Source organism: Mizuhopecten yessoensis, unplaced genomic scaffold (genome assembly GCF_002113885.1).
Source record: "Mizuhopecten yessoensis strain PY_sf001 unplaced genomic scaffold, ASM211388v2 scaffold7493, whole genome shotgun sequence".
In the NCBI taxonomy this organism is placed as follows: Eukaryota; Metazoa; Mollusca; class Bivalvia; order Pectinida; family Pectinidae; genus Mizuhopecten; species Mizuhopecten yessoensis.
Genome location: NW_018407075.1, coordinates 863,919 through 877,479, shown reverse-complemented (window position 1 = coordinate 877,479; position 13,561 = coordinate 863,919). Strand labels below are relative to the sequence as shown.

At 35.3% G+C, this 13,561-nt stretch overlaps 1 protein-coding gene across 5 annotated transcripts in view; it reads right to left on the bottom strand.

The window, feature by feature from the left end:
- The window catches only part of LOC110453741 (tumor necrosis factor alpha-induced protein 8-like), a 111,812-nt gene that overhangs the window by 29,052 nt on the left and 69,199 nt on the right, over positions 1-13,561 (bottom strand). The window contains exon 1 of one of the 5 annotated variants that reach the window (XM_021502852.1): positions 8,939-9,565. The exons of the other annotated variants lie outside the window; for them this stretch is intronic. The gene's annotated coding sequence lies outside the window, so the exon portion shown is untranslated. Of the gene's footprint in view, positions 1-8,938; positions 9,566-13,561 lie in introns of those variants that run through there. 5 annotated transcript variants of the gene reach the window in all.

Below are 13,561 nucleotides of genomic sequence, written 5' to 3'. Positions count from 1 at the left end.
CCCCCCCCCCCCTTCTTTTTCAGTTAGTTACTATTCATTAAAACAGGATAAATTATCACAAAAAATCCATAGTCCCTAGACTCTCGACAGACTTTGACATGAAAAAGTGTCAGGGAAGGGCAATTACTCACTATATAGTAGCAACTGTTGTTGTCAGAACATATAAGATACATGCCAGAAAATTAAAAGTGACAGACGAGCGACAGGCTGCCAACCTGAAGTCCTTTCTGAAATTACTGTTGATGGGCTTAATTATCCAATAAAATCTTCGGAATATATTGTGAAATCAGATATTTTTGTGGGGCCAAAATTTTGTGGTTTCCCGACAAAACACCATTTCGTTGGTAAATGAATTCTTGGATTATAAGTACCCACTCAAAACGGAAATCAAAAACTGGTAAATACCCTGTGGACCTTTGACGTTCTGAATGAAGGTTACCCGCGAAATGAAAGAAACTAAACACCCCACGAAAATGAGTGATTTCACAGTACAAAGAAGAAAACCACTTTTTCATTGGTAATTGGATTGCTTAGTGTTTGACATCACTGCAACAGCTTTATTTTTAAGGTCATTTGTCAAAGGAAAGGAACTGACATTTTTCTTATTATCAATAGAAAACCACAATATTGAAACAACAAACACTTCAGGTTTTTTCGCGGGATTCCAATTTTCTCTATTAATTTAGATTCAATATACAATACAGTATGTATCACCAAGAATAAGTATGAGATTTCAACATACTTTATCCGTCTACAAACACCAAACTATAATTTTTTAAAGCAAATCCATGAAATTTTGAATTATTTGAATCAGTGTTCCTTAGAAATAGATAAAATTGACACTGGTTTTATAGCAAAATGTGATTTTTTTTTTACAAAATTTCCAAAATATCTTTTTTTCTGGAAACTAACCAATGATGCGTCAAACATATGCCCATTACAACCCGTTTGATAATACATTTCTGAGATGGTTTCATTCTATTTTGATACTGACCTGCAAGTTATGATACATTCATCGAGCTTTGGACAAGTGCACTCCAGAATATTAAACACTGGTTAAATTACTTTACCTCACCAAACAATGAAGGACAAATATCTCGCTACAAGCACTATGCACTTGACTATACAAAATTTTAGCAAAATTTGTATCCGGGAGTTAAGTATAGCAGGTCATTTCAAGAGTTTATCGGTCCTCTTTTGACCTTGTAACATATACGCCTGTGATGAAGACATTTTGGTGGCCCCACTTTAAAACAGCCAAGAGAGCTGATCCATCAACCTAACCCTCTTTCAGTTAACAGAAACCAAGGGAGCCAATCCATCAACCTTACTGTATTTCATTTTACAGAAACCAAGGGAGCTAATCCATCAACATTACTTTCTTTCAGTTAACAGAAACCAAGGGAGATAATCCATCAACCTAACTACATTTCTGCTAACAGAAACCAAGGGAGCCAATCCATCAACCTAACTGTATTTCATTTTACAGAAACCATGGGAGATAATCCATCAACCTTATTGTATTTCTGTTTACATAAACCAAGAGAGATAATCCATCAACTAAACTATCTTTCTATTTACAGAGGGAGATAATCCATCAACTTAACTATCTTTCTGTTTACAGAGGGAGATAATCCATCAACTTAACTATCTTTCTGTTTACAGGGAGATAATCCATCAACTTAACTATCTTTCTGTTTACAGAGGGAGATAATCCATCAACTTAACTATCTTTCTGTTTACAGGGAGATAATCCATCAACTTAACTATCTTTCTGTTTACAGAGGGAGATAATCCATCAACTTAACTATCTTTCTGTTTACAGGGAGATAATCCATCAACTTAACTATCTTTCTGTTTACAGAGGGAGATAATCCATCAACTTAACTATCTTTCTGTTTACAGGGAGATAATCCATCAACTTAACTATCTTTCTGTTTACAGAGGGAGATAATCCATCAACTTAACTATCTTTCTGTTTACAGGGAGATAATCCATCAACTTAACTATCTTTCTGTTTACAGAGGGAGATAATCCATCAGCTTAACTAATTGTTTCTAAATTAGAATACTGCAGGACAAACTGGAACCTTAAAATGTAAATAGAAACCATATCAATATAATTAATACCCTGCACCCTGGATAGAAATAGTAGCACATGGGATATTCAATGCACACACAAATTACGTCCAAGTCAGCATGACCATGTTGCACTTTTTAAGGGACATGACCATGTTTTTTCATAAATTGAATATTCAAGCTTGTCATGGTAAATGTGCACAAAAAACCCCCCTGAAAGGCAGCAATCTAAACAGAAATTAATCTGACAAAACTCAACCCATATACCAGAATTTAAGGATAAATACTGCCGCTTTGTGAATATTAGGTAACCAGAATTTGAGGATATTTACCATACTTCTGCAAATTTTAGGTAACCAGAATTTGAGGATATTTACTGCAACTTTGTGAAAGGTAACAACAAGAATTTGCAAATATTTACCATACCTCTGTGACAGGGAACCAGAATTTGAGGATATTTACTGTACCTGTTTTTTGATAGGTGACCAGAAATTGAGGATAATTACCATCCCTTTGCGAATTTTAGGTAACCAGAATTTACTGTACCATTGTGATAGGTGATCAGAATTTGAGAATATTCATTGTACCTTTATTACTTACGATAATAGGTAAGCAGATTTGAGGATATCTACCTTACTTATATTACTTGTGATGGGTATAACCAGACTTGAGGATATTTACCATACTTATATGATGGGTAACCAGATTTGAGGATATTTACCATAATTATATTACCTGTGATGGGTTACCAGATTTGAGGATATTCACCATACTTATACGATGGGTTACCAGATTTGAGGATATTTACCTGATTTATGCGATGGGTTACCAGATTTGAGGATATTTACCATACTTATATGATGGGTAACCAGATTTGAGGATATTTACCGTACTTATATTACTTGTGATGGGTAGCCAGTAGGTTTAACTGTTTACAGTCAGTGTTATATCCAATCAATGAGGTAACCTCGGTGTGCCCCTTACAACCTGTCACAGTTCCAATACTGCAGTGTTCTATTTCAACACTGGAGTGCATTTATACATATGTATCTCTAAACGGTAAACCCTGGCATATACAAAATCTATAATTCTAAATATGATGCATCACTTTTTTAATGACTTATCAATAAATACTTCATTATCTCCCGAAAACAATCTTCCAGATTATTTGAGTTTGTTTACATGAACTGAAGTTTTAATGGTGTTTTTGGGTGAGGAGTTGAAATTGATCCCAACATATTTCTTAACTTATCAGAGGAAAAATAAAAAGAACAGAAAGAAGGAGAAATGATATGAGGATAAGGTCCCTTCGTTCTTCATTCTGNGTTCAATCGGCCCAGCAGAACTTGACTTTAAGTTTGAAATGTAAAATGTTAACGGACGACGGACGACGACGGACGAAAACAGATAGCAATAGGTCACTTGAGCTAAAGCTCAGGTGACCTAAAAATCGTAATATGACAGTCTACAAGACAAATATAAGGGAAATGAAATCAACATCGGCTAGTGGATATTCAGTGATGTGATGTTCTAATTTTGGATTAGTCTACGAGACAGCTTCACTTATTCACCCCTGAAGACACTTTTGAACTCTTCCAATTCAAAGGTTGGAAATAGCTCATTATTTCAAAATTTCAGGGGTGAATGAGTTAACTTGCTAACTACACCTCACATATCAAACACTGTCTCTGCAAATAGTACATTTTTCATGTATCAATCAATTTCTTATGTGTGACCTTGAATGAATCTTGGCACCTTGTAAATATATAAAACCTATACATATCTAACTTGCCAAGATATACAATAGTAGCCCCGGTCCAAAGTAAATATCTTTTTAAAAAATCCAGGAAACATTGACCGATAATAATATATAAAAGAAATTTGCCCTGTATTGGGAATTCAATATCGTTCATACACTCGCCCAACGCTATACAGTAAACATATAGCTTATTCTATTTTCGCCAAGTCCACAACTTAAAAGTCAAGGTAATCAAGGTATCGACTCTTTTTTACAAAAACACGTCCGATTTACATGTAACTTGAGCACGAACACCATCTTCAATTCAAAAAACTTTTAATCAAACAAGCTCCGTCTCTGGATCAATAGCGTAATGGCCAATGGCTGTGTTTCCCCCCGTTCTGTAATAGATACTCAAGTACCATCCGAGCCCACGTTAAAACCTTCTATACCAACTTTACAAAATATTGTCCAGTTTTTTTAATCAGTGCGCTATACTTTTCCACATACAAGCACATTCATTGATTTTCAATTGAACGAAATCAAATTGTATAAAGCCTTATTAGCTTTATTACTCATTTATTAAAAAAAATTCAAAATGAAATTGAATTCCTTACATCTTATAAATATTTCAATTAACATGAGTCTTCTTTAGTGTATTATTCAAAGCCTTTGCACCCAGATTTAAATAGATAAAATAATTTGAAAATATTCCAGAGAATAGTTTTTTGGAAACGTGATAAATAATGTAAAGATGACTAGACTTTAAATAAATGTACATGTCAATAGAATTGTAACATAATACTTTTTGGCAAACATTTTCTAAAAAATAAATAAAAAATGTTAGCAGCAAAATAGGGATATTTTATTCTTTTTTAGAGTCATTGTAAGTTGTCAGACAAGCTATAGTAAATATATTGTCGTTTTTGTGCGTAATTTCCATTTTATGTGTCGTGATGAAATTGTTTCAGAATAAATACATAAATCATGTTTTACTTTTTGTCAATAAATGCGAGGTACTGGAAGGAACAGGCAGATGGTGACTACGAAGAGTCTGAAAGAGCGACCCTACAAACACAATAATAGCAAATGAATCGGTTCAAATTTGCATTTTTTGGGTGCGATACCTGGTACCAGAATTGTGATGAAAACAAAACACTCCAAATATCATTTTGGTGATTGAAATTGGAGATGTTTGATAAAAAAATGATTAACGACCACCAAGATAAGATTGTCTAAACCATTTAATACTGCTTTTAAAATTGTTGCACCGTTAATGTGCTAAATTTTAGAATACAGTCAGACCAGGAAATAAATGGATCCTCCACTTCTGTTAATGATAAATAAACATATTAAATCGTAATATTTCACTTTAAAAGTAATAGCTTTATTTTATGACTGATAATTCTGAATTAGAATAACGACCTGATACACAAATTGTTCAAGTTACACAAGAATGCATGAACTGGTAAATCACTCAAGTCTGTCTCAATTATTTATATTACAATGTTCAAGTTTGCAACTCATGCTTGCCAACCCACCCTATTTAGGAGGGATTTTGGACCCTAAGAGTGTTTTCAGAGTGAGTGTGACCTTAAGAGTGTTTTCAAAGAGTGAGTGTGACCTTAAGAGTGTTTTCAAAGAGAGGTGCAACCTTGGGAGTGTTTTCAAAGAGAGGTGCGACCTTAAGAGTGTTTTCAAAGAGTGAGTGTGACCTTAAGAGTGTTTTCAAAGAGTGAGTGTGACCTTAAGAGTGTTTTCAAAGAGTGAGTGTGACCTTAAGAGTGTTTTCAAAGAGTGAGTGTGACCTTAAGAGTGTTTTCAAAGAGTGAGTGTGACCTTAAGAGTGTTTTCAAAGAGTGAGTGTGACCTTAAGAGTGTTTTCAAAGAGTGAGTGTGACCTTAAGAGTGTTTTCAAAGAGTGAGTGTGACCTTAAGAGTGTTTTCAAAGAGAGGTGCGACCTTAAGAGTATTTTAAAAGAGTGATTTTTTTTAACTGTTTCTATATTATTAGATCATCATTTCGTCTGAAAGAACAACTCAAAATATCTCATTTGAATGGTAATAATGTCAATAGGAGTGTATACAAACTTTATTTATGTTTTAATTTTGAGCATGCAGAATCTCCCCCAAGGAAAAAAAGTTGGCAAGATTATGGCAGCTTCTATGCCAAAATAATTGTGAATTGAGACCTTATGTACAACCTTATGTACAACCAGTATGCATACAACTCACACATCTGTTTTTGGCACAGTTGACCTACTATTTTATGTACTCTGTAATAAGCCCAATGGGCCAACACGTAACTTTGATGAAAGTATGGGGGTTAGCTTATTACGGGACAAGGAAATGGCAGTTGTTGGCATTTCTTTCTAAATACAGTGGATATGGGTGAGGTTATTTATTACCAGACATGAACTGGCCACATAAATATGAAATACATATTCACAATGTACTTTTTTTGCCGAAAATCAGTCCAATGGTATGAGAAGAGATATTGTTTAAAGCCCCAAAGAAAGTCGATCAACCCTTTTATTTGTAGATGTATTCTATACTTATGTGATATTAGCATGCTACACTACAATTCGGTTGAAATCTGCTAAGTAGTTTGGGAGTAGATGTCTTCTGAAGCATTAATAAGCCTACAGATAGACCCCTTCTGACTAAGCCCCTAAGCCCCAAAGAGGGTCATTCCCTTCATTTGTAAAACCTCTGATTCCCATGTCCTAAGGATGCTAGAAAAAACAATTGGTTGATTTATGCTCAATAGTTTGGGAGGTATTGTTTTATGAATGCAAAAGTTGATATAACAAGACAAACGACAGATGATGGACGGATGGTAGACACCCTCCCCTCCATAAACACAGTCCATTGTACCTCATACCAAGTGAGCTAAATAAAACGTTAATCATGCATGTTACTTGCCATTACATAAAGCAGACATATCCCCTTTTAGAGTGCACATGAAAAGATACAATGCATCCATGAAATTAACTGGCTGTTTTTATCTAACAAGTTACACCCTTCATTAAATAGATTTCGTTACACAACAAACTTTTTTCAAAGTAAGTACAATTCCTCACACAGAATTTGATATATATTGCCCAGGCTGTCATTTGTTCAGTATTACAAAATTTCATGCCAATCATTAATTTATACTGAAGCTGTTATTAAATGTCCGACTGGCATGGTATTAGAGTTGTCTCCCCACGTTTAACCAGACAGACATATACATCACTTTGATATCACAGACACTAACAGTTATATAACAAACAGCAGGCATTCGATCATTAATATCGCACCTATTCACAAGTCAGTGTTTGGCACTAAGCTGATTCGAAATCTATTTCGGTCTCAATTCACAAAGCTCAGTTAGCTTTCAATAATTGATCTAAAAATTTGAATCTGAATTATCAAATTTCTCAAAATATTTCACACTTTTCATAAGTCTGATATATTAATGTTTTATTTCAACAATAACTTTCATCAACAAAATATATTTTCTTTTTTCAGTAAGATCATTTATGAACAAAACTTGTATCACCAATCGAATATGAAGCTGTCAAGGCCATGCATTTTTAATGATAGTTTTACAGTCAGTGAAACAAAACATGACCCTGAACAACTAGCCTGACACAGTCGGGACACTGTAAATATGTCATATTTAGTTTCTGTGAAACTTTCCTTAACCGCTAACAATAACACAATAACATGTATATCAACCAATGTCAAACCTAAGTGTTAAAAGTTGAAGGTCTTGATTATAAAACAAATATTTCCGAAATATTTGAGACTCACTTCGAAAATGTGCCTGATAAAACAGGATAGTCACCATCATTTTGTAAAAAGAATAAAATGAACATGGGGGAAAATTGTGATTATATATATTATATTCTGTGCAGTTTTAAAACAGATTAACCCATTCAACCCTAAAGTCACATTTGAACCTTACCAAATCAATAATTGGACAAGTCTAATTTACATATGTAGGGATGAACAAGTTAGAAATCTGTGCCAATTTGTTTTAAAAGGCCAGAAAGAGAAAAAAATATGTAGTAGGGTGAATTTAGTACTGGGTCTAATTTGTATGAACTACAGTGGAAATAACAGAAAGGTATGTAACGGGAAAATCATTTTTCATAGCCTGTTAACAGTATAAAAGGGTGGTACTTTCCATCTTAAGAAAAGTGTATAATAAAAATGTCTTTTGAAAAAAATGTAAATAACCGTGCATATAATAAGGAAATGGAAAAAAGCTAATATCGTTAATAAGTAGGTGTAAATTTCGTTTTCAATATACAGGTAACCGACATCTGTAGCGGTATATGTGGGATTTCAACCCTACATTCCAATTATACCAAAATGCATTAGGTCCCATAGGTAAGATTTTATTTCTACATCTACATAGAAATTACAGACGAGGCGACCGATGAAAATCCTTAGAAAATCCTATCTTTCCTATTTGCTTTGAATGTGTAATCCATTGGCAATCCTGAGCTATGTTTGAATACACGTTTCTGTTCAGCAGAATGCCTGCTTTGAATGTGTATGCTGAACAGCAATCCACTTAGCCCATACATGTGTACAGAAAAAACCTACATAATGATTTTTATATATTACATAACTTTTTGATTCCCCATACAGCCCTGTGCATTTTCGTCCTACAGCAACCCATGTATATCAGTTAATCCCTCAAACCTTGGAGTTTGCACTTTTTAACATATTCCCATCACCTGGAGTATATATCAGATAAACTGTCTGGCATTTTCATTGACTTGACTGGCAGCCAACTGCATACCACAACACTATTTCTCACTGTAATTTTATCACCTGTGTGTACATCAGGTGAGAAAACTCACCTGCATCAAGTTTGCAGATATAAACCACCCAACTAATTACAAACACAAACTATTTTACACACCTGTAATTAATTTGCAGGTATCAAAACATCAAACTAGTCATAAATATGAATTATGTCACTAATCTATTTCATGTTTGCAAAGTATTAAACATCAAAATAATTGAAAATCCAAAATATTTCTGCAATACAATGTAGAATTCCAATCTAGCCTTATAAAGTGTTACACCCACGTGCACAGACAACACTTCACCGTTTACTTACCTGTGTGAGATGTCAGAACAGCCAGGAGTTCAAATTTTAGACTGACGAAGAGTTATTTCCCAGTAAAATTAAGAGAATTAATCATGAGAAGATCAAAACAAATTTGCACATTCAATCAGTGTCAGTATAATGTTTTACTTTCTAATCACCAAGTGAGTTCTGTAGAAATTATCGGCCTTTTCACCTGTATCTCTGTTGATTATCTCCAGTGTTTACCTGGCTTTATACATTACACTTAACGAAGCTCAGGTAAGACGTTCAATCTCCCTAGAAGGTCCTACACCTATAATATGAAACTGACCGTTGAAGAAACAGGTGTCCAGTCCAAGTATTAATTGGTTTGCCAAGTTTTGTCCTAATCATCCCTGCTTTAAGCGTATCGCCACGCCGTGGTATTCTGTCGGATCGTTCAGGTGGGACATCTATTGTCCATTTACCTAGGTATATATATAAACTGTTACGAAGATTTTTAAATAAGGAGTATATTCTTATTTACCTAGGCTATTGTTGATAGCAAGGTAACATATATGCCACTTATAGTACAATACAAATACACAAGGATGTGTATCATCTTTACAACACGGCTGTCGGCCGGAGACATTCGTCACAAGTCAGGTATAATAAAACCTACCTGTCACCCCTTAAGGTCCTTTAAACGGAATACCACAAACACCTCACTGTAATAGTTATATCACTGAATGTCTACTTCCTTGGTGAGATTTACCCACATCTTCAATCAAAATCCATATCCAGTGGCAGATACAGGACATTTTTGTGTTGCCCAAACTTCCGAAACTGTACATTCCCCCCTCCCCGTCCAGCCCATATCCTCTCAAAACTTTGCATTCCCCCCTCCCCATCCAACCTACAGCCTACATCCTCTCAAAACTTTGCATTCCCCCCTTTCCATCCAGCCTACATACTCTCAAAACTTTGCATTCCCCCCTCCCCATCCAACCTACAGCCTACATCTTCTCAAAACTATGCATTTCCCCTTCCCATCCAGCCTACCTCCTCTCATCACTGTACATTCCCCCCTCCCATCCAGCCTACATCCTCTCAAAACTATGCATTTACCCCTTCCCATCAATCCAAACTTATCTCAAATGCTCAATTCNCTGGGGTGGAGGGGGGGGGGGGGGGCATGGCAGGCACCCTTAACCATCAATTTATTACACAAAACCTTTTTGAAAAATTCAATATGGCCATCCTCAATACAATACTACCAATAAATGCCAACTGTATCAGTTACATCATCACGTTTCTAATTCCTTGGTGAGATTACTTAACCCTCACTCCCCGTTTATACCCAATGTTACACTTACAGTTACACTTACATCATCAAAGGTGTTTCTACTTCCTTATTAAGGCGAGTTAATTGATTTTATACCCCCCTCCTTCTTTGTCAACACAACCAAAACCTGCTTACATGTTTGTCTCATCTTCCTGAAAAAAAACATCCATCTTAAAACAATTTAGAGTAATGTCCGATAAAGTCGAAATCCTTCCCTTTTCAAACCACTCTCCATTAATTATAGCAAATTAAGAAGTTTAGCTGCACTGATTAAAAACACATATATTCAATGTCACAGAGTTCTTTACCATCTGGCCTCAAGGTTTGAGACAGTTTAATTTAGGTCTTTAACCAGGAAATAACTTCTTTCAAACAGTCCTGTAGTGGTTTTATGAGCCTTACTATATGTCTACATAAAGGTTGCATTTCACTGAAGTTTCAATACATGATTTGTTTTAAAACATTATCCAACCTAAAAAGTACAACAAAGTCTTCAAAAGCCTACAGCAATAGAGTTGAAGCCCATCTTAGATTCCGTCCATGTGAGTCTTAACACAACTCCCAATCCCCCACATATCACACCCCCTACCCCCATCCCCTCTTAACAGAAGCCCTCCCTTTCCCTATTGTATCAATCAGATACCAGTACTCCCCGATATGATGGTACCCAATTTGTACAGATGGGTAGACTAGAACAGTCCATGTAATATTCTTGGTCAAGAATACAATAAACCGGGCACATGTATGAGTTGGAGAAACTCCCAACATTCCCCTGACCTGTCAGTTACTTATCATTAAACAGCTGATCCCAGATGCTGCACCCTTTTTAGGGGTCCGTTACAAGTACTCTAAATCACATTTTTTTCTCTCTTGAAATAAACATTTGTGTTATTTCATCAGGAGACATGTTTGCATGTTCAATCTTCCGCAAATATGAATTCCACAGATAATCAATGTAAATATTGAAACATCATCCTCTCAATCGCAAATTTAGATTACAATAATTCATGAATAAAACCTTCAGGAACAGAAATGAAGTACAAATGAAAATAAAGTGATACATGTATAAAGTAATCTCAACTTTTTTCCAAGACCAAAAACGTCTGAACAAAATGAAAATGACACTGTTTTGAAAAGGTTCCCTTCGCGATCAATCCTGGCCTGGTAGGTCACACTCCACCGTAATGATAGCTTTAAGTACGAGTGATCAGCGAACCTACAATTCACTGTAAACAGAGAACTCCTGTAGTTCTTTATAACTGATGGTTTCGGTACTCATAACACTCAATTTACACGACATGTGACCTCAACATTTCCTGTCAAAGCCTCGATAAGAGATATATTTTATTACCTGATACACAGTAAATAATGTTAATCAGAGAAACCCTCTCCTAAGAAAAGTCAGTATAACAGATTACACCTTTGGACCTATAGTGTCAGCTGAATTTTTAAAGGGCTGACATGTCAAAGGTTCCAAAGAAAATTATTTTTGTAATCAAGTATCTTTTAACCTCGAAGTCAGGTTGATGGTATTTGAATTTCAAATTGATGCAATATATAATTGTAGCATTCAAACTATTTTTAGAAAAGTCATAAAACATTGACAATTTCTCATCCTTCGATAATCCCATAATGCAGTGTTTGTAGATACATCACGACAGTTAACACTCCAGGACAGAAACACAGACGGGCATAAATCATCTACAACAATATTTATGTCTTAATCACATCATTTAATCTCCAATTTTCACCTGCCTAGTTCACCTGTTTGTCTGTTTTAAGGCGAGGTGACAGGTGGTTGTTTGTCGGATCAATGGCTGCAGGGTCCAGTTATAAATGTAAACACAAACAGCAATTCTCTGTCTCAACTACAAATCTGAGTGGCGGAAAATGGATCCGATTCTTATCTATTCTGTTTAATTTGGTCTGCTTCCGACCGATCAATACACTCACAGAATCATTTACAAGTACTAGAAATAGGTTAAAGGGGCTTAATTAGGATACACCCCAGCACTGATGTGTAAACTGCATCAATCTGTAAACGATATTCGGTCAGTCAATAGAGTATGAAAGGATTTCAACCCTTGTGTCTAGCTGTAGGCATGGCTTTGACAGGGGAAATTAGGAAGTACTTAAGCCAAATAAATTTACCGATGTATTTCTAAGGGGCACAAGACCTGATTTTGGTTTGTGACCTTATAATCCAGGGAAGTACTGACATACAAAGTTCTGCAATTATAGGTGACAGGGTATATGAGATAAATGCCCTTGATTAAGTGACGCACAATGAATAAAGGGCCATAACTCTGTATATAATCGGTTCAAGATATCATTTCAGTATACTACATTCCACCATCCCTAGAGGTACTAGCTCACAGACAAAACTGAGCAGTTTTATGGCAGAGTATATGAGATTTGCCCTGGATTGAGTGACATGTTGAACAAAGGGCCATAACTCTGTAAAAGGGTACAAGACCCAAATTGCAAAATGTGACAGAGTACAAACCTATAGTCCATTCCAGTAACACCAACAGGGNTTCATAGCACAGGCCCTGGGGACCTTTTTAATTTTTTTAAAATATCTCATGGGTCGTGTATTAGGGAGCTACAAATATAACCCAGTAATGGTTAAATTGCTTTGTGGGCAAAATTCTTTTGTTCCTGTAACAGGTCCTTTCTAAATATTTAATAAAAAGCAATTTCATATCACACAAAATTATTCATCAGATATTATTTACTTAGGAATAATAACTGATTTGTATCTGATAAAGGTCTACCACACTAGCCATACTCTATTTAGTTTGATTCCCCATAGACCTATCATATATATATATATATATATATTTATATATTGAGAATTCATCACTCAATATAAAAGCATGAACTTGCTGGCATCAAAATTTGAGAGGTTTTACCCTATGTCACCTACAGCTACTGGTATGTGACAAAACACACAGAAAACAACGGCAACATGTTTATTTTGACATTTGTTTGTTCACTGCTATAGCCCCGGGTTATCTCTCTATCAAAAGGTAAAATATGGACAAACAATAATGTAACCAAGGGGGGATATCCCAGAATGATATAAACAATATCTAAACATCTAGAGTGAAACCTATCTATTCTAACTACTGAATAATCCAGCAGACTTTCTAGTGCCAATAAACCTTTAAAATCCTGTTTCCTATAAATACTAACAAGAAAAGCCTGTGTAATCTGACACCTTTCTAACCCAACCAATTTTCTGGATCCCAGTGGGTTTCAGATAAGACAGGTTTCACTGTACAATTATTTTCAATCCTTAAATATCTATAGGTCAGACAAAAGGA